The sequence below is a fragment of the Cuculus canorus genome, chromosome 3 (assembly GCF_017976375.1).
Source record: "Cuculus canorus isolate bCucCan1 chromosome 3, bCucCan1.pri, whole genome shotgun sequence".
NCBI classification, from domain to species: Eukaryota; Metazoa; Chordata; class Aves; order Cuculiformes; family Cuculidae; genus Cuculus; species Cuculus canorus.
In genome coordinates this window covers 73,720,203-73,747,359 of record NC_071403.1, presented here as the reverse complement: position 1 = coordinate 73,747,359, position 27,157 = coordinate 73,720,203, and positions in this window count along the sequence as shown.

Below are 27,157 nucleotides of genomic sequence, written 5' to 3'. Positions count from 1 at the left end.
TTTTGCAGATTATACAGCCAGAGTCCTTTTCTCCTCTGAATGCATGAGTTTAACTTCCAATAATGCCAGTAAATCTTTAGGGGAATCATGCCTTCACGAGTCTTTAGAAACTCATGTACTGTGTGTTTTGTCTGGTTTCCTTCCAGTATGACCCTTTGTTTCAGCTGTTTGAGGCAAGCTTGCTCAGGGCACGTCTACAGCTCCGAGGATTCATCCAATAAAGAGAGGTGAGTTAGGCCAGACAGTTCCACATCACTCAGCAAGCTTATTGGCTTGTGGATGTATTCATTAACTATCTACTCTCTTATCACATGATGATTACTGAGAAAGTCTGTCTTCAGCAATTTACAGCTGCCACATGTTGCAATATGACTTTTTTTTTTTTTTTTTTTTTTTGCTTTGTGATGCTGCAATTAAATTCTGGCTGGAAGCTAACCTGAGGATAAAAGGAGTTATAACTTAAATATATATCTTTCCTCCTATGGAAATTAAGATATTATCATCTCAGTGCCTTATTCACAAGGGCCTACACTTTTAGCGCTATTTATCTTCCCGAAGGGAATTTTATGATACCCTGGAGATAAGTAACGGCTTTTCTTAATCAGCCTTTTGAAATGCCATTGTCTTGTCTGTCTTTGTTAGAACATCAGCATAGTGGTAGGCTTTTTGTAGCATAATAAGAAACAAAGTGATTGCTCCTAAGAGCTTGTAATTTAGACAAAGAAGCAGCAATCAGAAAAGTGGTTTGCATGTACTGACACTTGAAATTCAAGGGCTGAATGCTTTCTGCACTGAGTGCAAGAATGAGGGAAAGAATGTGCAAGCACCAAACGGACCTCTTGTATGTACCAGTGTAATCTGCCAGGTTCTACTTAGCAGGCTGTGCTGGTATTGATTTGTACATTCTAAGTTAATGTAACTTCTTCTAGCATTCTTGTTTTGCTGTTACATTTTCTTTGATCACTTTCTCTTTATAATGTAAATATTCATTTTATATTTGCTTTAATATGTTTTTTTTTCCTTCTCCAAATAAATGATATTTCTCCAAAGTTGAAATAACCGCAAAACAAAATGAAACACAAAATTTTCAATATGTGCTGAGAGAGCTGGGGTTGTTTAGCCTTGAGAAGAGGAGGCTGAGGGGAGACCTTATTACTCTCTACAACTACCTGAAAGGAGGTTGTGGAGAGGAGGGAGCTGGCCTCTTCTCCCAAGTGACAGGGGACAGGACTAGAGGGAATGGCCTGAAGCTCCGTCAGGGGAGGTTCAGGTTGGATATCAGAAAAAAATTCTTCACAGTAAGAGTCATTGGGTACTGGAACAGGCTGCCCAGGGAGGTGGTCGAGTCGCCTTCCCTGGAGGTGTTTAAGGAACGGGTGGATGAAGTACTTAGGGACATGGTTTAGGGAGTGTTAGGAACGGTTGGACTCGATGATCCAATGGGTCCTTTCCAACCTTGTGATTCTGTGATTCTGTGATTCTGTGTGATTAAAACATCAATTTTCCAGTTTAGGATCTAGGGCAGAAAGGGACAGCTAAATACCTTTATCTTCATTCATGGGTGCAGAGGGCAATCTCAGGCAGCTGGCCAGTGGCAGAGCTAGTGCTGGGAATGAATGCACCTTCGCGCAGTAGCTCCAGAGGCTCCCTCCACTGCTTTACGCAGCTCCTCATGGAGACTGCCATCCCTGTATCTTCATTTGATCTGCAGAAAGATTGGTGCAGTGAAATCAACTGTATACATCAAACAGGCGTGTTCTCCACCTTGATTATTATTCATAAAGCACCTATGAGTTGGTTAGCGGTACTGATATTGCTAACAGCAGAAAGAGAAGGGACAAAAAGGAAAATAATACAGAATTATCACAGTATCCATAACTCCCCTTTAATTTCTTCTCTCTCCACTCCCCAGCTGTAAATGGGTGATGTATAACACCCCTGTGGATGCAACTTGTGTGCCCATCTTATTTAATACACATAGCTAAAATCTTGATACTGCTGATTTCATTGATTGATTCAAGATGAGCAAATGTGTCACAGCACATGGATTTCTCTGCTGTCCATCAGCTTCTCCATGCATTACAGCAGTAGACGTATTTCAGGATTGAGTTCAGTGGTGAGGGCTAGGATTTGAAAGGGGTGTGTGGTATTGCTCTTCTTTCAGAACAAATCAAAGAAAAGACCTCAGTGCTTTCTTTCTGCCTTATTTATTTGTGAAGTTCTTCTGTTCTACTCTTGTACAAGAAAGGCAAGGATTTATTTATTTATTTATTTCCATCTACTCTGTTTGCTTTGGGGTAGAATTATCATGTTTTACCTGAATGACAGTAATTGGAACATCAAAATTAAATGCATTTCAGGAATGAGTTGACTGTTAAGTAGGAAGGGATGTTATTATTTTAAAGTAAGAACTAAAATAGACTGAAATAGAACTGACCTGATTGTTTCCATGTAGAAACATATTGCAACAGATAAGATACTTCAAAACTCTTAGGGTCCACTGAGGCAAAACCAGGCTTGACATGAAGAAAAAAAAACAGCTATCCAATTGATATAGGTCTTCAAAGATTTCTCCTCTCCTAGGCTATGGAGGGTAAAGATTTAACCCTGATCTTAGACTTAATCCCAGGTATTAAAATCTGTGGCAGAGTTTGCATTCATCAATACCGGGGAATTCTCCATAATCCCCCCCTAAAGGTTAAAGCAGTGGGGACCTGCTTAGAAATACAGTTAAGAAAAAAGAAGAATGAGTTGCCTTTCATGGAACTTCATTACTGTAGTCTGCAGCTGCTGAATTACAACTCCGGACATTTTCCAGTCAAAGATTCAATTCAGAGCAGTTGTTCCAGTGTCTTCAGACAGAGACCCATGGAGGAGTATAGTTCCAGAGTTCCTTTCTGTGGTGGAGCAGAGCGGAGTTGGTATATAGCTCTGATTTGAAATTGTAAGGTTGTCCTTTATTGCTAAGTGCACAGAAAGCCGAGGAAAATCACAACAGGGCAGCTAAAAGGCTCTTCTGTTTCACAGTGCGATATTTATTGGAGGACTGCTGGAAGTTTCCTCAGCCCTGGGAGAGGCGACTGCTGGCAGAGCTGACCTTAACAAGAGACACCGACCTGTTTTCAAAGGGCTCTGTGTGTGTGCAGCTGCCAGTGAGTTCAACAGGGATTTCTAGATTTTCATGAGTATTCTGAACTGCAAGAGTAATGACCTCTCCTACCATTGAGTGCTTGCTGTGAAAAGGTGGATGCAATATCTTTATTCCTATTTTGCTAGGATATTCCTAATTATTACAGTCATTTAATCTAGGGAATATGTGGGGTGAAAAAGTCCCATTTCCAGAGAAAATTTCCCCTTAAAATATGCTTCCATTTGACATATAACAAAAAATCTTGCACCTCACTCTTCCTTCACCTGTAGATTTCACACACTCATTTTGGTTATTTCACCAACTTACTTGCAACTTTCTCCTATCAACAGAAAGAAAAATAAAGCTGTTTGTTTCCATACTTCCCACTGCTGCTGTCTCTCACTACCAGGGAGGCTGGTATATTCAGCATACCTGAAAGCAGACAGTGACCAAGCTTATCTTCTTGCTGTTGTTTCAGCCCCTTTTCTTCCTGAACAGGGAGATGGCTACTCTAAAGAGGTACAAGGCCAGTGCCAGGTCTTGCACTTGGGCCATAACAGCCTCATGCAACACTACAGACTTGGGGAAGAGTGGCTAGAAAGCTGCATGAGGAAAAAGACCTGGGGGTCAGCAGCTGAACGTGAGCCAGCAGTGTGCCCAAGTGGCCAAGAAGGCCAATGGCATTCTGGCTTGTATCAGAAATGGTGTGAGTAGGAAAAGTGATTGTTCCGCTGTACTTGGCACTGGGGAAGCTGCACCTTGAATCCTGTGATCAGTTTCGGGCCCCTCACTACAAGAAAGACATTGAGGGGCTGGAGTGTGTCCAGAGAAAGGCAACAGAACTGGGGAAAGATATGGAGCACAGCGGTCATGAGGAGTGGCTGAGGGAACTGGGTCTGTTTAGTCTGGAGAAGAGGAAGCTGAGAGAAGACCTCATTGCCTTCTACAACTGCCTGAAAGGAGGTTGTAGTAAGGTGAGTGCTGGTGTCTTCTCTCAAGTAAGAAATGATAAGATGAGAAGAAATGGCCTCAAGTTGTGCCAGAGGAGGTTCAGATTGGATATTAGGAAACATGTCTTCATGGAAAGGGTTGTCAAGTACTGGAAGCGGCTGTCCAGGGAAATGATGGACTCACCATCCCTGGAGGTGCTAAAGAAGTGTGTAGATATGGTGCTGAGGGACATGGTTTAGTGGTGGACTTGGCAGTATTGAGGTTACATTAGACTTGATCTTAAAGGTCTTTTCAACCTAAATGATTCTGTGATTCTATGATTCTGTAAAACTTGATTGTTTTGAGTATCCACATTTGAATGAAAAGTAAGATTCACAGGAGAATGTTCCATACTGCATTTTTTTGCATGGTTTTGGTTTTGATTTGTTTTTTTCTTTGCATGTTTTGGTTTGGGTAGCACTCTAGCTGTGAGGTAGCACTGCTGGGTCTTTCAATAAGAAACCTGCTAGGGTAAGTATCTCAGCATTCATTGCTACTCTACTAAGCTGAATTTGTGCTTAAATTTTCTGTGCTCCCCATTGTGGGGCACCAATCGGGAAAGCAATAGACTTCTGGAGCTCTGATGAAACCAAATAATCTCTCTGTCACTTGGTTGTCTCTTCTGTTTTGGAGGGCCAGTACTGCTTTCAATGCAGTGTCCAGCAATAAAGAGGAAAAATCTGACAGTGCATCTGTCCTAAGCTTGTCACAGTGTTGAAGTCACTAGTGGGTTATGTGAATGTTTCCTTCACGATGTCTGAATATGGCTGTCTAGGGGGTTACCACTGCTTGTTCTTCCAGGTTAACACTGCTGCAGTGTAAGGAGATTGGGGGTATGATGCTGCTCAGGGTTGTAGGAAGTAAAATCTTCACGTCAGAAGGCTTCATAGTGTGTTGGCAGTTACTACAGGGTTACACCATTCTGTGTTCTGCACATAAAGTCTGAAGACAAACAGAAAATAACATATCTCATTTAGGGTCCTGGTTGCTAAGCATTTTGTGTTTAGCTTTAAACTCGTTGCCAGAATACAGGTTAATACATTAACGGTACTGAAGGTGGCTGTATTAGGCTGTTCAGATGAATTAAGATGCTAGCTGATGTCTTGCCTCCAGATATTTTGAAAATTGACCATGTGTGCAAGTTTTAACTGTCCTTCACACTATTGTCCCTTGCCCATTTTGTAGCAATATGTCTTGCTAGCCACAACTGCATCACAGGGGTCGTTCAGGGAGTTCAAAGAGATGAACTGCTTTTAGACTTTTTCTCCAGCCCATTAGGCATAGGCTCTCTGTCTTCAGTGTCAAACGTGACTGTCTGTCTTTCTGTATTTTTTTCCCTGAAAGTACGTATTTTTCTGGGCACTGCAAGGAAAATTACAGCCCTTGCTAATGTTTAAAACCTGTCTGATGGTATCACAAAGCCATGATTGAGTACAGTATGTTGCAATATGTCTTTTTCTTTGGAAAGGACCCTATTCAAGAAAAGTCAAATGATAAAGGGGAGGTGGTGGAGTTTATTACTCTGCTCCATCAGAAGTTTCCTTTCCTCTGTCCTCCTATGCAGAGGCAGATTTATTTTGCTGTGGCTGGCGAACATTCAGAATGGCAGAAACAGGTTTTTCTTCTAAGCATGCAGGTCTAAATTTTTGATTTGACAAATCTGTTCTGTGGAGATGACAGTAATGATTCTGCCTGGTCTCTGTTTAAACTTCTCTGTCTTTAATCTCTGTAATTTCTGATCCGAACCCTACAGCTGGGTCTACAAAATTATTTTCATTCTAATCCCAGGTCTTCCATTGCCTATTAGTACTTGCATGATGTTCAGTTTCCACAATGAAATACTCTCCCACCTTCAAGCAGATTCTCAGGTCACATGACTACTTAGGGAAGGGCAGAAGATGGTTGAAAAAACCCTGATCTAGGAATTCCCTTGAGTGCCTTCCTCTCATTTTGATTCAGCTTGTTTTAAGACTTAGAGAAATTATTGATGCACTATATCTAATAAATTGTCCTTAGTAGTAGGCATGTGCTGATGATCAAGGTGGTATATATAGGGAAAATAATTAACTAACACAAATTATCTTTTAAAATAAACACATTATTGATGTTGGCTCATCCAACTCAGTTGTAAGTTTTTCTGCCTCCAAGGCTATTGTATTCCTGTGTGCATCTATGTGAATTCATAGTGTCATAGTGCAGCATTCCTCCTGTTGCACCTTGGGCAATGTGAAATTTCCTTTTGAAGTTTAATTTTTTCCACCATAGATACTGCCTATGGTTGCTTGACACCATATATTGTGCTGACGTGGTGAGGCTGGCAGGTCACTCCCCAAGTTACTGCTCTGCAATCTGATTTAATTCAGTTCTCCTTACTAAGAAGGGTTTAAAAAATCATTACATGCAGGAGCTACTAAAAGACATTAGAAGCCAAATTCCTTAAATTCTAGCACTGTTCATTCTCACTATTGATAATTCTATAAGTAGGAGATTACTTATATAAGAAAGAATGAGAATAAATCTCTTTATATAAAGAATTAATAAGTAGAAAGAAATTCTTTCTCAGAGGTTGAGGACAGTGTGGGAGCATCAATTCTTCTTTGTTCTATTATTATTTGTTTGGAGTTTTGTCTTAGTGCTTTTCTGGGAGAACTGTGTCTTTTATTCAAGCAGTTCTCCTTGTTCTGACTGACACTGATTTGAAGCTCTCAGAATATAGAGATCTGTAGGCTATCCAGCTCTTTTATTTCTTCCAGAGGTGATACTATCCACTGCTGAAATACAGTGTACTCTGTCTTCTGGCTGATCTCATTCACAAGGATTCAGCTGCAGCTTCATGCTATTGTGCTTCCCTAAAACCTGAAGGAGGAGGGTTTCTCTGCAGCTGAGTGTCTCTGAGGGGAAAGATTTCACTATGTTATTTTTGACACGGTACTACAAAAAAGTGTTCACCTGCTGATGCTTGATGGTTTTGAGCAGGGTGGAACATATGGTCTCCCAGTGACAGACATTAGATTTCGCTGACCTGAGAGCAATCCTAACTGCTATTTCCATGACTAACACCAAATGCCAAGTCAAAAACTAGCGGTGAGTTAATCCTAGTTAGTGTACTTAATTGAAAGAAAGCTTACATCAGTCTAAATGTACCTTTCTGACTCAACGCTCTGCTTTTTCTGTACAGCTGTATATAAACACCCATTACAATTTATCCCTCCTCTTTCCCACTCTGAATTTAATTTGCAGTTATCTTCTCTAGCGAATGACACTTCCGTGGCTCTTAAAATAGTTTTAATGCTTATATGCTAAGGCATATTGCAAATTAATGAATTAAAGCACTTTTGTAGGGAGGAGACAGATTTAGCAAACAAGTCATTAAGGTAACTTGTAACTGATGACACACAGCAGCATAATTGCTGTGATAGATTCTGCAACCCTACGCAACAGTTGGCCTCTACAACAGTCACATATTTTTCACTTAATTAAGGTAACACTTTATGGATCCAAGGACAATTCTTTCCAGCAATAAAATATTTATTGACTCTGAAATTTGGGTGCGAGTGTACATTTTTGGTGACATTCTATTGGTATATGCAGAAATCCAGGCAACAGTGCTGCAGGCTAAGCTGTGTGAAGGCTTGAAGTTCTGAACTAAAATGTTGTTTGCCTTCTGAATCTGATTGAAGACACAGCATTTTTTAAATACTTGCAGTAGAAAGGAAGTAAGGCCTTCTTTTTTTCTTTTTTATTAAATGACAGTGGGTTTTTCTTGATAAAAATATTTGTTTAATTTTGCTTTAAACTGGCTTTATTATCATAGAATCATAGAATCCCTTGGGTTGGAGGGGTCCTTAGAGATCATCCAGTTCCAACCTCCCTACCATAGACAAGGACACCTTCCACTGCATCAGGTTGCTCAAAGCCTCATCCAGTCTGGCCTTGAACACCTCCAGGGATGGGGCAGCTAAGAGTTCTCTGGGCAGCCTGTGCCAGTGCTTCACCATGCTCACAGTAAAGAATTTCTTCCTAATATCTCATCTAAGTCTCCCCACTTTCAGCTGAAACTGTTCCCCCTCATCCTATCTCTGCACTCCCTGATAAAGAGCCCTCTCCTCAGCTTTCCTGTAGGGTCCTTAAAGTACTGGAAGGCTGCTCTAAGGTGTCTGCAGAGCCTTCTTTTCTTCATGATGAACAACCCCAACTCTCAGCCTGTCCTTGGATGGGAAGTGCTCCAGGCCTTGGATCATTTTCTTGGCCTCCTCTGGACTCGCTCCAACAGATCTATGTCTTTCCTGTGTTGAGGACTACAGACAATGGTAATGAAATACAGTACAAAAAAAGTTTTGAATATAAAGTAGTATTGAAATAAGACATACTAATATTTTGCTATTAAAAAAAGCCATTAGGGGATAATTTGGAGACAAAGTCCTGTTTATGCAAGACACTGAAGTTGAATTTATCTCCATTTCCTGTTATAAAACAAAACGTATTTGGAAAAGTCTCTTGCCAACAACTGTTCAGCATCCTGAAACAGAAGCAGATGTTTCTTTTGTTTGGAGTTTGATATGGATAGCTAGGTTTTAACTAGGAAGACATTGAATGGGATGTATTAGGCTTTCACACATCAGGTAACTTACTTTAAACCCTAAATTGAGTGCCTAAGATTGTGGCTCTGAGGTAAACTCTTCTCAGGTTGTATTTCTCACTTCCTCCACTGTTACTTCATAGAGCAAGGCCTGCTCCTTTTTGGCAAATCTTTGTTTCATTTTCATTTAATCCTTTGAGAGGCAGAATTTGATAAGGTTCTCTAGATTTTTGCATCTTTGGTTTCTTAACCATCAGTCATTTAGCTTCAGAAAACATCTGTATCAAAGATGACATCATTCATAAGAGTGAGACAGTGCAGAAACAAAACTCCTCACTTCAGTCAATTCTTGGAAACTGCTGTATCTTTTTGCTCTGGAATTTTCCCAGACATTTTACTTCAAAAACCTTATTATTCTCCAGATAAGCTTTTGTTGAAGCACATTTTAGAGTTGTATAATTGTGGTTTCAGTTTCAAAACAGTGAGACTCCTCTGAAGTTGGTAGCTTTTCTGTTCTGTTTAGTGGCTGGTGGATCTGGCTTAGTATCTTTATCTCGTGATATAGCATATACTGCTTGATGTCACCAGCTCTTAAAAGAACTTCACTTCCTCTTCTGCATTCAATCCTTGAACTTAAAAGGCAAACAGCTAAACCTGTGAATTCCTGGGTTTCAATGCAATTCATAGACTGTGGTGATCTCTGCATCTGGCTGCGCAGATAGTCTGATGGAAAACTTCTAGCCAGCTCTTCATTGATGCAGGGATGTTTTTAATGATTCAGGAGGAGTTGTGCTATTTAGTACAATGGTGAGGCATTGAAGGATACCATGCATCCAAAGAAATGCCTTTTGGGTAAGCTGGAAAGCCTATGTGCAGTGCAATCTTTAGCATTTTGATTTAGGCTCCAATAACGAACGAATAAACCTCTATGGGATGCAGAGCACGGAAGGCTGTTCAGGCCCCAAGGAGCCTGACCTGCATAGATGCATTTACTGAGGGTACAAAAAGTTAAGCCAATAATCTTCCATTTTCAAGATGATAAAAATGTTTGCAAGATGAAAACACGAAGTAGGAATTAAAGTCCAGAAAAGCTCACCTAATGTAAACAAAGACTATTTTTTTCTTAAAAAATCTAAATGAGAACAGCAGACATTTATAAATAACCTGAAGCTGACCTAATTCCTATTATATTAAGCAACTATGCTACTTCTTATATAAAGACTAATATTGAGTACTGATTAAAACACTCAGTTTTATATTTTAGATAGTTCTGGAATACAAGTATGTAACTACAAAGATGAAACTTTTTTCAGGCAAGGCAATAGCTTTGACACTCATCTCTAGATGCATATACTTCTTCAATTTGGAGAGGTAAAGCTCCTAAGATCTGAAGGATTCTGCTGGAGACTTTAGACAAGGTGCATTACCATTAGAAGCAATGTTTCCAGTCTGCTGCTAAAAGTGCACATGCTGCTTGAAACCCGAAGAGACAGAACCGCTGTGGTCCATTAGTATTTTACTTTGGGTGAAAACCCAATAACAAAAATCCTATTATTTATACATAGTAAAACACATTCATTGAGAGGAGAAAACAGCCTTTACTCTTTAATCCTCTCATAGCCTCTTCATTTGCCTACCTTGGTCCCTGAAGAGGCAGGTGCTGCTTTTGGAGATTGGAGCCAGAGTCAGTTTTTCAGAGGCTACCTTTGCACTTGTTGCCTGAATAAACTCCCATGGAATTATAGAGGAGATATTGGTGTAGTATATCCACCAGGAGTTGTAGTTTTCTGGCAGGACCTTCTGTCTGCCTGGTATCTCTACATGGTAATGTGCTTGGATACTAATCAAAAATATATGGTTGATGATAGTTTAGGGGCAACATTGAAAGCAAACTTCACTCAGGAATAGACATAGTTTGCTGTGAGGGGATTTTCATAAATGTATTGTTCCAGACTATATAAGCATCTTGTCTTTCTTCCTGCAGCCCCTCCTCCTTATGGTCTCCCTCAGCAACTATTAAAATATACAGGCCGGCAGTCTTATGTATCTGCACATGTTCGAGGGAATGGATCTCAGTATCAAAGGGGTAAAGGGATAAATGTTTCCATGGCAATTCATTTAGAGCGCATGGATTAGAAGTGAAGACTGGTCTTATTGTTATTGTCACATCAAGCACTGTCAATTACACCCAGTGTTCTGTATAGTAATTGAAAAAGCAAATTAATCCAAAGGAAAACTTCTTTCACATGGCGAAGGCTAATAAAAATGTTGCTATTTAAGGCATCACTTATGAATGGTTGCAGCACGGAGCTGGTTTTGGTTGCTTTTATTTAATACCAAGAGGCTTTTGTAAGATTTCCTAGAAAGAAAAAAACGTTTAATCACTACTATTCTCAATTTTCTTATACAAGAAAATTATGTTCCATCATGGGTTTTAGAAATGACTGCACTGGACAGCTTCAGCATATTCTAATACATGCAGTGAAGGGGGCTTCATTTCTGCAATTTAGATAAAGTGAAAAAAATTAAGTGGAAAAGAATATTTGGATAGTATAAGGCTTTTTACTTAATTTATCTTTACATGAGAAATACTCAGGGGACAGGGACAGGCCAGGAGTTATCCTCTACTACTGTGCCTTTTCTTTGCCAGTAGCTTATATGGGATGCTTATGGCAGTAATACAGGTACTGGTGAGTACAGATTTGTATTTTTTCCTGCTTTACACTTTCTCTCTGAAGTGCAGGAACTTCAGGGAGTTATATACATATTTTTAATAGCCCTCTATGGACTTCCATTAATTTATCCAATCGTTTTTTGAGCTTATATACTTACGTAAATCCATGCTTTAGAATTTATCCTTTTATATCTCCAGCATCTTGTGGCACTGAATTCCACAATATCATTACAGCTTTTCCAAAAAAAAATCATATATTCATACCAATTTACACTCGCTTTTGTGACAGCATTGTGTCCTGTATTAATCAGGTAGCATTAAAGATTAGAAATTAGAAAAGCAGTCCTAGCACTTCCAGTTAGACTGTTTGGGGCTGTCTGAAGAAGGGATATAAGAAGTTTAACATAGAAGTTTAACAAGAACAATAACATATCATTAAAATGTAATATAAAATGTATTTGTAGGTGGCTGACCAAGATACTTTCCTACAGTAAGTTCCCCCTTTTCTCTAACTTTTAAATCCCTGATGGGACATCTTTCTTGCTACAATGCATGAAAAACTTCAGAGCTCAGCTTCTGTCAGCATTAATTACAGCTGTTATGAAGTCAAAAGACTGTTAGGAAAAAGGCTCTTAAAAAGCATTTGTAACTTGTAAAACAAGGGCTGATCTATTGTTGCCATTAAGAGCCTCGTATTTTGGAATGTGCTATAAATCTTACTAGTTGTGGAGACCTATTATGTATAAAACATCATTTTGGCATCCTGGAAAATTGCCAGTTGAGTTTTAGTACGTTCCCTTCAGCCTTTGGTTGTGGACACAAGAACAGAATCATAAATTACCTTAGGGCATTTTCATTTCCTTCCTCGCCTCGTTGAGTCCTCTGCTTTTTTTCAGCTTTTCAATTGCCTAATTTGTAAACACTTTTCATGAACTCTGTAATTAATTGGCAAGTGAGACTATGCATTGGCTGGAAGTAATTGAAGATTACTCTTAATTGTAAGAGCACACTTTTTGTGGCTCGATTAAAATACATATGCAGATTAGAGGTAAACATAAACAATAATTACTGTGTGAGTGCAAACAGTGCAGTGGTTTGGAAGGTATGCCATGACAGTTCAACTGAACTTCTGTGCTTTCTGCCTGCCTTTTGGCTGGAACACAGCTCCATCGCCGATGCCCCTGAGCAAGGGCTCTGATGTGGTTGGTGGAGGATGGTGACTCTGTTTCGGTCAATATCCAGGTTACATGCAAACTGAAGGCATTCCCCACCTGACGGCTACCCAGCTAAATTCCATCTCTCACAGACACACTCTGTCTCCCTGTATCACTGGCTGAAATAAATCAAATACTAGAATGAGTTAGCTGAGCTGAGTTAACATTGCTTTGTAGGAGTGCAGCAACTGCTGAGCAGTCTGGCCCCACAAAAGCACCCAGCCTTCTTGTCACGAAGATAGATTGTTATGTAGATGTAATGAGATTCTGACTTAAACCAGTATAAATCTAACTAGAATTGGCCCCTCTAAAGCTGGCTGGCTGAAAATGTTGCTTTTTACGTTCTATTACTTTACATGCTTTTCTGCAGCATCTCCTGAGCCTGATAGGTGATTATATTAGACTGTGAATCTGAGGACTTTTGCATCAGTTTAGCCAAGCAGGCAGACCAAAGTACATGACTGGAAACTACATCTGACATGCTGATGCTAGGCAAATAATTGGCTATTGAAAAGATAATTTTCCTGTACAAATATGAATATTGCCCAGGTAATTTCGGAGATAGGTCTGAATACTTGAGTCCTGCTAGAGCTATTATTGTTTTAGGAGGCTACACATGCTTGTGCTGAAGTAGTCAGATTTTTGATGTTTTGCCCATTCAGACTTTATTTATTGGTTTATATAGTGATCTGTATCCTCAAAATATTGCTTTGATTAAAAATCCTGGATAGCTTCTTTCTATTTAAAGCTCTTAGAAGGCCTAAAAATGATTCATGCTGCACATTAAATTTGGTATTTCTGCAAGCTTGGACACATAGTGCTGCAGTGATTTCCATGTTTTTCCCAGCTTCATTCCCCCTGAAATTGCTTACAGAAGTGGTTGAAACCTTATCTGAATAGTCATGTTGTAAATACTTAAATGGTACCTGCTTGAATCATAGCTTGGAAGACGTTTCTGTGCAAGCTCAGCAAAAAGGAGCACTGTGTGTGATAGTCTGATTATCATGTGTGATATTTGGCTTATTGGTAGATTTCATAGAATGGAAGGAACTTTAAAGATCATCCAGTTTCAATCCTCCTGTCACGGGCAGGGACACCTTCCACTGGATCAGGTTGCTCAAAGCCCCATTCCCATTCAGGCCTTGGACACCTCCAGGGATGGGGCAGCCACAACTTCTCTGAGTAACCTGAATTTTATTTTAAAATCCTTTATGTTTTCTTGGAAGCTCATGCTCAGACACTGAGCTTGTGTTTGTGTCAACACTTGTGTTTATTTTTCTGAATTATCTGTTGAGAAAGCAAATAAAAATCAGTATTATGGAAAAATTATGTATTATAAGAGTCTATTACACGTTGGATGAATTTTCACAGTTTGGTCTATGAAAATTCATCCAGGCTTTATTTTGGAGTGATTTTCTGTGAGATATGGGTGCTATATAAGAACTTCTTTTGAAGACTTGCCTTGTTTTATGTTCTGGTTTAAGAGAAAGGATGAAGATTATTAACTGCTTCTGCCACTTTTTGAACACAAAGTATGCATTCTGACTGAAAATAAAACCAGGAAATAAAAATAAAAACAGAGAACTACGCCAATGTTGCCTATAATGTGACTTGGTAAATTCTGCAAAAATAATTTCCTTTGAAGGGTTTCTAAAATAACTTTCCCGTCTTTATCAACACTGAGATGCATCTTTGTTTCAAAGAAGAGGAGGTGAAAATAATGTAGCTTTTCTCTGTTAGTTCCAAGAAGATTTAAAAAGTGACTAGAATCATCTAGACCCTGTAACTGGGATTACTGTGTTTTTTACAGTGTATATATTAGTCATTACATTTGAAAATATGCCTTCATTTTGTTTCCATCTACTTTTTCCCCTTACTGCTGGTTTCCCATGAAAACGTTATTAACAGAGTTTGCACATCTACTTAGCAGTGCATGTCCTCACTGAGATATATTAAAACTGTTGTAATTGCAGTGGAAGCATTCAGATTTTACTGTGGAGAAAGGCTGGAGACATCACAGAATCATGGAATAGTTTGGGTTGGAAGGAAACTTAAAGGTCACCCAGTTCCAATCCCCCTGCCATGCGCAGGGAGACCTTCCACTCCATCAGGTTGCTCAAAGCCTCATCCAGCCTGGCTTTGAACACCTTCGGGGATGAAGCATTCATAACTTCCAGGGCAACCTGGGCCACTGCCTCACCACCCTCCCAGGAAAATGTTTCTTTCCAAGATCTCATCTAAATCTCCCCCTTTTCAGCTTAAAACTGTTCTTACTTGTCCTATTCCTGCACTCCCAGATAAAGAGCTCCTCCACAGTTTTCCTGCAGGCCCCACATGTTGTAAGAAAAACTTACAGCATGTTGCACCCAACATGTAAATTCTGTAAAACAATAGTTTCTTAAGAATGGTTTGGGTTTTTTTAACCAAAACATATATATTATATCGATGACAATTTTTTCCTCTACTCAGGTTATGTTTTCTATTCCAAGTAGTTTCCTTAGGAAATTATCGACTGAACTGTACTTAGTGCAACCAAGCATCAGACAAATATATTGAAGAACATGAATTGTAGTTGGCAACATTTGAACAGTTTTTGTATAATATTTGCTTGTGTGTTTGTTCACTCGGGTAGGAAACATCTTAGAATATGAAAAATGTGTGGTTCCACCTTGTCTCCAAATACCATGTTGCTGTGGAGTCTTACTCACAAAGTGAATTTTTAGATTTGTATTCAATTTCAGGCTACTGTTATTAGATTATAAAAAATTATGAGTCATTGCATAACAAAACTTGAATTGGCTTTGCTAAAGTGCCCAGTAAAAACTGGTTTGCTAGCAAATTTAATAAGAAAATATCTGAAAATCTCCAGTGGTGCATAAGCAGACAACATCAAGATTGAAAGGTAAATTTTCAGAATTACTCACTGGGCTATGTGTAATAATAAACTACTTATTAACTGGCCCTTGCCCTGTCTTTTGCCCTGATACAAAAAGCTTGATTCTAATCACCTATATGGATGTTTTGTCAGTTCTAGTATAACTTTACTGCACCTGTCAACTTGGAGAGTCCAGTAAAATATATTTGACACAAACATATTTCTTCTCTGAGTTGGCTGTGAAATACCAGTTGCAATCACTGTTTTGAGTATTTGACATCATAAATACAAAATCCAGGTTAAGTTGCATGAGTCAAATTATTTCAGTTCCCTGACTGTTTTGCCACATCCCTTTAAATATTGTAGTGTACAAATATATTTAATTGTAAATGTTCAGAACTGAATTGAAACCAAAACTTTGTCATCTAAATGAGGCCACAAGAGAGAAGCAAAGGATCCAGTGATGGAAGCACTTTCAACTAAAACACCTGCCTACGAATCACTTGGCTTTTAGGTAATCTTCATCCCCCTAGGCTTTCTCACCTCCTTGCTCCTCAGTTGCTGAAGGAGAGAAATCTGCATTGTAGTGATCTATATATGTCTAAATTTTAGCTGCGTGTTCAGAGTGCTTTACGTGAAGGATCCGCTTTCCTTTATTTTACATGGAAGCTCCATGGCTCTGGTGGTTTATGTGTTATCCTCACAGCATGTGAGTAGAGAGAGGACTGCTTTTCCAATTCAGGGTATCTAATATGCTGCACAATTCACTGGAGACCGTTTATCCAAGACTCCTATTTTATCTCTTGATAGATCTGCTTTCTGAATGTAGAAATAACAGGTAGCTACATGCACTGGTTTGAATTGAAATGATATTCTGTAATGAGCAATATTAACGAATAAGAGTACCTCTGCAAGTTTGCTAAGTTGACTCTATTGGGCATTAGTGTGCAAGTTCGGATGCCCAGGCATCCTATTTGCAGTTCTGTCACTCACTGGCACAGGACAATGGAGAATGTTACTTATTGCCAATTTTTTGGTATAGTTTTTTTCCTCTTTTCTCATTATTTTCCTATCTAGCCAGAGAGTTGTTGTGTATTGCATTTGTGCAGTATCATTTTAGCTGTCTTTGGTTTTAGCTTCTTTGGCCTCTTATTCCCTCAGAGGTAAGGTGCGAATAACCATCCTTGCTCTCTGTTGTGAATGTTTTAAGACTTAGAAATAGTCAGATTCCTTTATAAAGTTATTTCCTTTTCAGGGTTGTTTTTAGGATGCACAATGTATCCTATTCGGTTTGCTTGGAGAATTGTTCCAAACCCAAGTAAGACTCAATAATATTTTGGATTCAAAACCTACCCGTCAGCAGCAAATGAGCAAGCACCCTTAGGTTAACACAGGTCGCTTGTGTCAATGAGAAATGAATCAATCCATTGGCAGCAAAGTCGCACAAGTGCTATCTCAATTTCAAAACAGAGTTCAAGCACTGTTATATTTTTCACCCAAAGGGTGGTGGAGCACTGGAACAGGCTTGGCACTGACAGTATTCCGGAAGCATTTGGATAACACCCTCAGACATACGGTGTGAAAGTTGGGGTTATCCCTTGCAGGGCCAAGAGTTCAATTCGATGATCCTTGTAGTTCCCTTCCAACTTGGGACATTCTATGATTATTAAAAAAAGACTGTCTCTCTGTCTGATTCCTACTGCACAGGAATATAATGCGGCAGGCCCAGCCCCGAAAAGCTCAAAAGACATAAGCAATATTTTTCCTTTTTTTTTTTTTCTGTTTTACTGAGGGGGTTTTGTCTTTTGTAAACAACAAAAATGTTTCTTCTCCCAAGATTCTGAATGATTTAAAAAATTCCTGGTTTTGCTTGTAGTGTTAGAAGAGAATTTTATCTTCTGATCTAAGTTCAAGATCTGTGTTTTTCTCCTAGGTGGCACTAGCACCGTCAGTATTTTCAGTATGCACGGGCTCAGGAACAAAGTAACACATTTCTTCAGCTTTAGAGACTCTGATAAGCAATTCTGTTGTGGACTGCCCAACGCACCATGATCTGCACACCATAGATGTCAGTCTTACGCTGCTTCGCATTTCATAGTCCGCAGCAAACTGATGTCATGCAAATTGCAGAGTGTGAAAACATTCATCTATAAACAGCTTCCCTGGTCAATATCTGTACAAAATGAAAACCAGAAAATATATGAGCATAATTTAGAGGATTACAGGGTTTTCATGGAATAATTTATTATACGTATTTCACTCTCTGTCTCATGATTTTTTGTCTGAGTGGAAGCTGCAAATAGTGTTTTCTTAGACTTGCTTGCAGTTCCAAATATTAGGCTGATTATTATTCTTTCATTTTAAAGAAACAATCACGGTTGGAATACAGGGAAGAGGGTCAAAGTGAAGTGAATGGACATTATGACCCTATCCAAGTATTTGGAGAAGCTGAAGCTCATAAACACAGTGTCAGTCTGTGTGTGCTCTGATGTCATTGTGATGCCTGACTCTGCCTGGTCAAATCAACCTGTTCTTGGATCAGGTGGGCAGATGTTTAGTTACAGCTATTTACCTATACTGACTTGCATTAAAAGTTTATTGGATAATGGTCAATGGAGGAACAAAAGAATGTAGCTTTAGCAATTAATTATCATTTAGATCATAAATATTTTATGATAAAGGCTAAATTTTCATTTACTGCTTGTGAAATACAGCACACTTCACTGTTTTCTTTAGGACAGTGCTGATTTCTGACTCTTTCGAAATGCTCTGACCTTGGATTCTCAGACAGTAGATGACCAACTCTGCAGCAAAAAGGAGCAACTTTTCTCCCCCCCCCTTTCCATTTTGAATTGCTCTTTACCATACAGGGTGCATCTTTAAGCTTTAAAACCCACAGGTTAAGGCATATACATGTGTATAATGTTGTATTTTGTATGATGCAGTCTTGGGATGACATGTTACCTGGTAGATGCTCTACAGACCACATTGGAGTCTTTGGTGGTGATCCTTGGTGATGATCTTTTCTCTACTGCTTTCATTGGTCCCTGCAGGAGTGCCATTATTGCACTAAATGCTGGCATCATTGTCAGACTCGGTGTGGGCTGCTCTCACCCTTCTCAGACCTCTGTCTTCTCCATTTAAAACCTCATAATTATGGGAATTTCTAATTCCAAAATTAACTGGCTGTCCTCTTACTCAGTGTGGTGAACCTCACTATTCCCATACAGGAAATTTCAATTGAGGTGCATTTCAGAAATATAATGTGAAAGACAGCGATATTACACTTTTTTAGATCATTGACCTTATCAGGGCTATTAATTTAATGAAAACCCATGTTAATTTTAATCTGGATAGGCCCATCCTCACATATAACACATCACTCCCATTCCTGAGCACCACATGTTCTACAGTCAAGCTTAATAACAATAAACTTGAAGTGTGTATGCAAGGAAGCAGTCAGCTGGGTCTTTTTTTGACTTGAGGCTTTCCACTCGTGATGTCTGGTGTCATGCTCAAACATCCTGACTTTATTCTTCTATTGGGTTCTGGAAGCGAACATAACTATGTACAACGAGTATATTTTCATTATTGCTCACGTCTATTGTCCTTCCTTCTTTTTGCTTTTTTCTGGTTGTGTTTTTGTTTGGTTTGTTTGGTTTTTTTTTAAAAAAAAATCATTCAAAAATCCACACAAACCAGAAAAAGTCTTTCTGCTTGACTCTGGATTACACCCATAAACAGCTGCAGGTGAAATTTGACTAAGATTATTTATCGTAAATCATGTGTGAAATCCTGCCCTGGTTGAGTTTAGCAGAACTGCCCAGTTCAGTAGGCCCAGGTTTCAACAGAGATTCTTATCATGTTTAACCTCTTCCTTTTTTCTCTTCTCCTTTCAAAATACTCATGAAAGGGACAAAATTCAGTTTTTGACCTCTAATTACTGATTTCTAAGGCAACTCAAAATTTTTCTTAATTTAATTGCCAAACAATATTTTTTAGTACAGCTATGCTATGTGTAAACGCCCCAGAAGAGGTTTTGTTATTCAAGAGCCTGTGTTTCTTTTCTACAATCAACAGATTTTTACCTGATAGCTAACTTTAGGAATGAGTGAGTTTCTCTTCTTAGTGGTTATTAAATTCAGTTGATGTTCATGTTGACTTGAAGTTATTGGCCTTGTATCTTAAGTCTCCAAATCTATCTCCCCACACAGATATCCTGGCATTGAGCAGAACATTCACTACCGAAATTTCCTGGAAAATTGCTCCTCTTAGCACCTTATAAAATAATTGAAGGAGGAAACATTTAAAGTCCTATCTGTGACTCCCAGTTTGCCATTCAGTTCCTAATTGGTATTTGTGGATGTGAATACTGTACCTTAAGAACAATTAATGGTCTCCTCAGTTTATTCTTAATGTCCTGGTTTTGTGTGTTTCTTATTGCCTCCTCTATATCTTGTTTTGTCATTTTGTAACTTAAGATTTTAACCTCCTCCTTGAGTTTTGCAAAAAGAAGAGAAAGAGAAGTGCGAAGATTGCAGTTGGGCAGCATTGCTGAAGTTTTCACCTTTTCTAATGACAATAGAGCTATCCAATTAATTGTCTGCTATTCATTTTCCTTCCCATCCACAGGCAGGATATGGAGATTTTCATCACAATCTTCTCTTTTAAATTGTTGATTTTAGAAGACTATTTAGTCTTCTAATCTACCTTAATCTATGCAGGAAGAAATTTTGGCATCAGTCTTTTCAGTTTGTTTCACCCTGTTTTGTAAATCAAGTAGGATTGGAGGACTGGATTTCATCAGTAGCTGAATTACATTAGGATTTGTTTGAAACCAAGAAGTTTTAGTTTTCCTCACCAAGTGACATGGCTGGAAATAAAGGCATGAAAGGCTGGATAGAGGTTTCTGGGAATGAGTTATAGATGTACCTTTTTCATTTCACTTGGCATTCGCTGTAGCTGACTACAGAAATTAAGTTTTATGCACTGGTGATATTGCTGACTTGAATTATGAACTGGTATGATAAACTATGTAACTTGAACTGTAGCTGCGGACATCAGTAAAAATACAAGGATAGATGGAAGATAAGGCAAAAGTAAAGGCTTTGCAATAAACAGGAACATGGAGAAGAGATAGATTTAAAACTGTGGCAGAGGATAACAAAATGACCCTTTCTATCTGAGTTCCCTTTAGAATGAGTGCAAGGGCATGGTTCTGTGATGAACGCTGGCAGTGGGAAATTAATCATGCTGGGCCAAGAGGCTGTGCTGGTGAAGGAGAACATAGAGCTAATTATTTATATCCATGGAAACCGATCTTAGATGCCACAGATCTTCCGACAGCTGGTGCAGTCTTTCTGTTTCAAAAAGAAAAGAAAAAAAGGTCTTCTACTGAATGTTGCTGTTAAATTCGAAAATTCAGGCACCAACATTAGTTTTTATATTAGCTATATAAATAGGCATGTGGTTAGTATGAAACAATTGAAGTAGTCATGTGAATAACAAGTCTCTGGCAGTTGGGAATTGTACTTTTAGGGTAATTTGTTTGGTCTATTTTGTTACTTTTTTTTAACAATGGTCGAGATGGGAAAAAGAAATAAAGTGAGAAGGAAGGGAGACTGGAAGAATTACATGGAACTAATTCACTACTTGGAGCTAGTTTAAAGTGGTGAGCAAAATTCATAGAATCATAAAATGGCTTGGGTTAGAAAGGACCTTAAAGATCATCCAGTTCCAACCCTTCTGCGATAGGTAGGAACACCTTTTACTGGATTCATAACATTTGCCTTCCAGACTTTAGGTGAAAAGCTTGTAGTAGCTAATATCTAGATATGTAATTCACCCTCTGTTTTACCTTTTAAACCATTAAAAATCATGTCAGATTTTGAAATGTGTCCCCTGTATGCCCTGCTCTCAAAACTAGATGACCAAACTGCCATTCAATCAGAGGCATTAATTTCTCCACCCACATTTCTCTCTCTGGATTTTCCCTTTGAGCATGAAGATCTTGTAAGCATCACAGGTGGTTCCTGAAATATGTTTCATGGTTCTCTCTTTCCATTTAACACAAATGAACATACCTGGTATGGTTTTTGCTTGTATGCACCTTGTAAAGATTTCTCTCCAACTTAAGCTTAAGTCTTGACTGAGGCAATCTTAAGGACAGATTTTCTGCACTTCTGTCTCCCCCAGGAATGTCCCAATAGTTATGGCTAACTGAAGAACTGGTTACTACTGAAAAAAAGAAGTCCAGACAACAGTTCTTGCCTCTAAGGCTCAGTGGTGTTGACTAGTTTATTTTAACACTGCTTGGAGCTTTCTCCCCGAATAGCAGACTCTAGAAAGCACTTAGGTGTATTTTAAAACAGATCTAGAATTGGAATAACAATGAAGCAATGTAAATAGTCGAGGATCTGATACTCACATTTGCTCCTTGGCTGCCTTTTTATTCAGTGGTACAAACATATCTTAGGAATTCATGAAGCCTTGTTACTGTGTGTATGCCCTACAGACCCTAAAAGGGATCCTGTGTTTCCATTACGGCATTGCCTGAGCAGCAGGAAGAATTGGGCCTGTCTTCTGTCCAAAATTAAACCACTAGGGGAAAGTGGTAATGAGCTGTGCAGGGAGAAATGGTGTTTGTGATGCAGAAAACCATTTATTCAAAATGTATGTTGAATGAAACTAAACTTATTCCTGACATAATGATACCTGTGTGGGAATCTCAGTACATCATTACTCAGCTGAGAGCAGCCTGCACTGTGACTCACTGATGCCCAGGATGACGGGCCACTGAAAATTGCTTGGAAAATAGATTAAAAGGTGTCTTTGATGCTCATCAATGTGTCCTGTATATATGATTCTGAAAAGTAACCAAACCACCATGACTAAAATGGCCTTATAACCCAAGCAACATGAGGCACATTGAGCAGTTTCATTTGTTACAGAGAGTAGAATTTCAGGGACTGTTAGATCCTGGGAAAAAGAACATTTGGTACAGTGCACGATTTGTATTAACTTTGTTACCATCTAAGTCTTTATGAGTCATGCTATTCATCCCCAGTGACTAAGCAGTATATTTTTGAGTTTTAGTTCTTTAGTTTATAAATACAGTGCAGAAATATTAATATGCTGAAAAGAAGGTTAAAAAGAAACTCCTGATGCCAAAAGTCTCCTGTGTGAGGGAAAGATTCCTGACTCTGGAAATTTCTTTATGAAGCCAAGACATGCAAGTATCAGCTAAATGAGAAAACAAAAAGCAGAAAAGGATATATTGCTCCCTGGGAAAAACCTTTAAATGGAACTAGGTCCTTTTTGAACGGATACCTGTGTTAGTGTGTCTGAATTATTTTGACTCAAATCCAGTGCAAATGACTGGATTGCTGTTGATGTTCTGCAGCTCAGCTCCATTTTAATTGGGCCCTCCTATCTTCAAAATCTAGAAGGAAAAACTTGTCCTCATTAAGCCACGAGAGTTACTGTCACCCTCAATATAACCAGGACAGTGCCGTATGATTGATGATAACATATATGTGACTATTGTATAAATGTACTGTTTTGATGTGCAATGTTCTTTATTGCATGCCAGAGGTAGAAAAAATTTAACCTTCACAGTTTGGGTTTGTTTTTTTTTTCTGAAAAGTTGTAAATATTCCTAGTACAGGTGCTTCCTAGGGATGCTGAATTGTTTTTGTCAAAAGACAGACAAACAGCATTAATTGGCTGCAGTTTTGGAGAATGTTCTTAATATTGAGGTTTTCTCTATAACACTAAGTTCTGGATGTGAAGCAGGGAACCACATGCGAGAAAGGCCTGCGAGAATTCTTGCAAGAGAGAGTGAATATAAAACAGAGCAAGAAATATAAACTGTACTACAAATGTAAGACACCTATTAAAATGTTGTTCTTACAATTTGTGCTGGAAAAAAGGCTGTTGATATTGAGAATACGAGTGCCAGAAACAGAGCATTTTAAAGAACATCTTTTGCAAGTGTTGGCATTGTTGTCTTTGATCATTGTGAAGCTTTATATGTATTTGGACTGCAGTATGTTAGCACGACTCTTTATGGTTTGTAGATCCTATTTGAATCAGAAACCACTTCAGGAGACTGAGTTGATGTGTCTGAGGGTGAAAAATTGAAGGATATTGGTAGTAATATTTATTGCTGAGCTTACTGCTGCTAGCATTTTATAAACTGCTTTATAAGTAGCTGAGTTTGAATGTCTTCTGCAAAAATATAGTTGGAGTATGTTTAGTTCCTTCTGTAGGCTTCAGCGATGTCTGTGTGCAGTAAGAGGACACGGAAATCTATGGGAAAAAATGTATAGAAGCTATAGATGGGATGAGTGCCTTCTCAGGGGGAGAGAAAAGAAACCCCCAAGGTGAGGGGGACTTTGTAACAGCTCTCTGTACGATTAAGAGTTGTCCTGGCTGTTACATGTACATTTTGTGTTGTGTCTTACAAACTGGAGTCATCTTCTGTGTACATGGCAACAGCTGGCTGTGCCTCCACCACTTCCATTCCACGAGGGTACTTCAAACACATGCAAAGTAGAATAAAAATTCTCTGGTTGAAGGTTGATGACATTGCAACTTGTTCAAGGATTATTGTTTCTTCATGAATCTACCTCAAACCTATCACCTTACTCCCCTGTCAGAGATGGAGGAACAGGCTTTCACCCTGTAAAATGCAGAGTAAAGTCAGCAACATTCAGAAACAGATTGGGATGATTAAAATCCAGCTTCAGTAGCAGAGGTGATTGCCACTCTCTTCACCATAGTTTATTGATTCTTCTGCACTTTTCCAAAGCGATTACTTGAGAGAGCAGTTTATAAATGAAAGAATGACTTTTTGGGTGAAAGGTATCACTGTGGCACAATGTGAACAACTGAGCCTTGAGATGCTGGGGTAGGTAGTGCCTGGCATTTAATTAGATATGCCTATGCTAATTAAACAGTTAATAGACTGGTTTGCATTTGGACATGGTCAAATTAAACAGTGAGACTTAGCCCTACAAGGCAGTCCGGTTCCTGCATTGTTTCTGTTTTAGTAAAGAAAAGGTATTAATGTGTAAGGCCAGGTTTGATTTTGGTTTTCATTACTCCTGCAGGTTTCATAATGCAGTATCATCATCTGCATTTACACCTTTGTCATTCATCACCTTTTGTAACAGATCAGCTTTACCTAGGTCTTTGCAGTGGTTTTTTAATCATGAGGTTTAAAGCATCACTGCTGCATCAGAGAGATCCTAGGAGATGCCTGATATTCTCGTTTGGGTGCTTAGAGGTAAGGGATGTACCAGTCTCTAGACTACCAGTAAAAGCATAATGCAGTTGTTGTTCTGCCCAAGAAGACAATCTGAATGGATTATGCCCTTTCTTGACTTTTTGGCAGAAAACATAGTAAACATATACTCATGTAAGGAAAGCTTGAAACTTTATGAAAATTTATCAAGTCACAGAGGGACCTGTGGCCACATTGGAAGGGACCTTAAGGATCTCCAGTTCCAACCCCCCTACCATGGGCAGGGACACCTTCCACTGGACCAGGTTACTCAAAGCTCCATCCAGCATGGCCTTGAACACCTCCAGGGATGGGGCAACCACCACTTCTCTGGGCAACCTGTTTCATTGTAATGGCATGCACTGCTGTGTGTGAAAGGAGAGCCAGAAGCTGGTTGCAGGTGGGCATGAGCAGAGAAGACCAGTAATTACTTACCTGTTAGCACTGAATAACTAAGGTTTGATGAAACGCACTGGCCTGGTCAAGGACAGGGTTCTTTCTTGCATGTCATCAGGAAGAGAACTGCCACCAGTCTGGTGTCAAATTAATTGCTCCCGTGTCTCAAGGCACTAATTCTGTGGTTCAAGTAGTTCCAAATTAGAATGGGTATTTCAGCCCAGGTATATATTAAGCAATGAGGAAGCACCTCCTCAAACTGCTTATGTTAATCCTTGCAAGGATGCTGGCTCACAGGACTGGTGGGGGTCCTAGGAGTATGCCTGAACTAGTCTGAAGCAGGATGAAGGAATGACAACAGCACTCAAACAGCTGGAAATGATTAAAAGAAGAATAATTACCTTGTCCTGTGTGGTATATTGCCAGGTTGTTTCCAGATAAGCTAATAACACTGCAGTCTAATTACAGAATGTCCCTTATTATGATAGGACAAGAGGAAATGGCCTCAAGTAGCGACAAGTTTAGATTAGATATCAGGGAAAATTTCTTCACCGAGGGGGTTATCAGGCACTGGAATGGGCTGCCCAGGGAAGTGGTGGAGTTGCCATCCCTGAAGGGTTTAAAAGATGGGTAGATGAGGAGCTCAGGGATATGGTTTAGTAGTAGACAGGTATGGTTGGACTCGATGATCTCAAAGGTCTTTTCCAACCAAACAATTCTATGATTCCTTCTTACTGGATAGACAGGACGATAGGATGAGTTTGTGCTGTAGGGCTGGTGGAAAGGGTGAATAATAATTCACCCATTTCATGAACTGTTGGGGCTAAAGCCAGTCGTGAAAAATTGCAGTGTTAACATAACAGGTGGCATGACTTCTCAAAAGCCCGTTTGACGCATTTTTGGCATTACCGCATTTCTAGTAGAGAAATTTTGAAGCATTAGAGCTGTCAGCTGGACTAAATGACTGTTTAATATTTTTACAGAATAATACTTTGTCATAAAGATGCCTTTTCCTCGCTCTTCTTAATGATAAGCAATTTGCGTTTCTGTAATATTTTGCTCATATTCCATGGCATTGCATAATTTTCCTCTTTGAGTTGCAGCGATATCCTCTGAGTCAGGGGCTGAGGATTTGCCATTGAAAAATGGTTGTTCTCACAGTGTTAATGTAGGTTGTCAGTGAAATCACTACATTGTCTTGAAGAAGTATTTTTATCCTGGTCATTCTGGCTTGAAAAAAAAAAGCCCTTATCATTCAACCATTGTTTACAGATATGTAGAATAACTCTTCTGCTATATAGGGTTTAAAAAGTGTTATTGAAAATCAAACAATTATTTTCAATTACTCAGAAAACATTACTTAATCACAAATTTCAGAAATTATAAGAAATTTAGATATGCTTCAGATTTTTTTAGTGAATAATATGGACTTTTACTTCTGTGGAATCTTTTAAATCATTCAAGGGGATGTTCACAGTCAAATCATGTAGGTTCTGGAATATAAACCAAATACCTATAGGTTTCAAGAGAAAAATTTAAAGGAAGAATTAGAAAATAAAACATAATCTGTGTGTCAGACTATATTATTAGGGACTTTGAACTACGGATCCAATATTTGAACCAAATGAGAATTCCATTCAGCACTATCTTCATAAATGTCACATATGGACAAAATCAATAGAAATGTTATCAAGCCTTTAATATGTTTTAATCTGGTCAGTATTAGCAGCCTAGGTGTATTATAGCAATGAAACCCACAGAAATAAGTTGGTGATGATCTGTCAGGGACGTTTGGTGAATTTTATGCGTGACTGAATTTTCAATGAAAATATATGACAAATTTATATTTAAATTTTTTAAACAACCTTTTATTAATTAAAATAAATATAAAATCTCTTTTCTATCAGGAAGAGCAAATGAAATATTTAATATTTTTGTATTAGGTCATTTGAGTATATTATGGGAGTTAAATTTCAGATGTTTTTTTTCCCAGATATGCAAAGATCCTTCCTA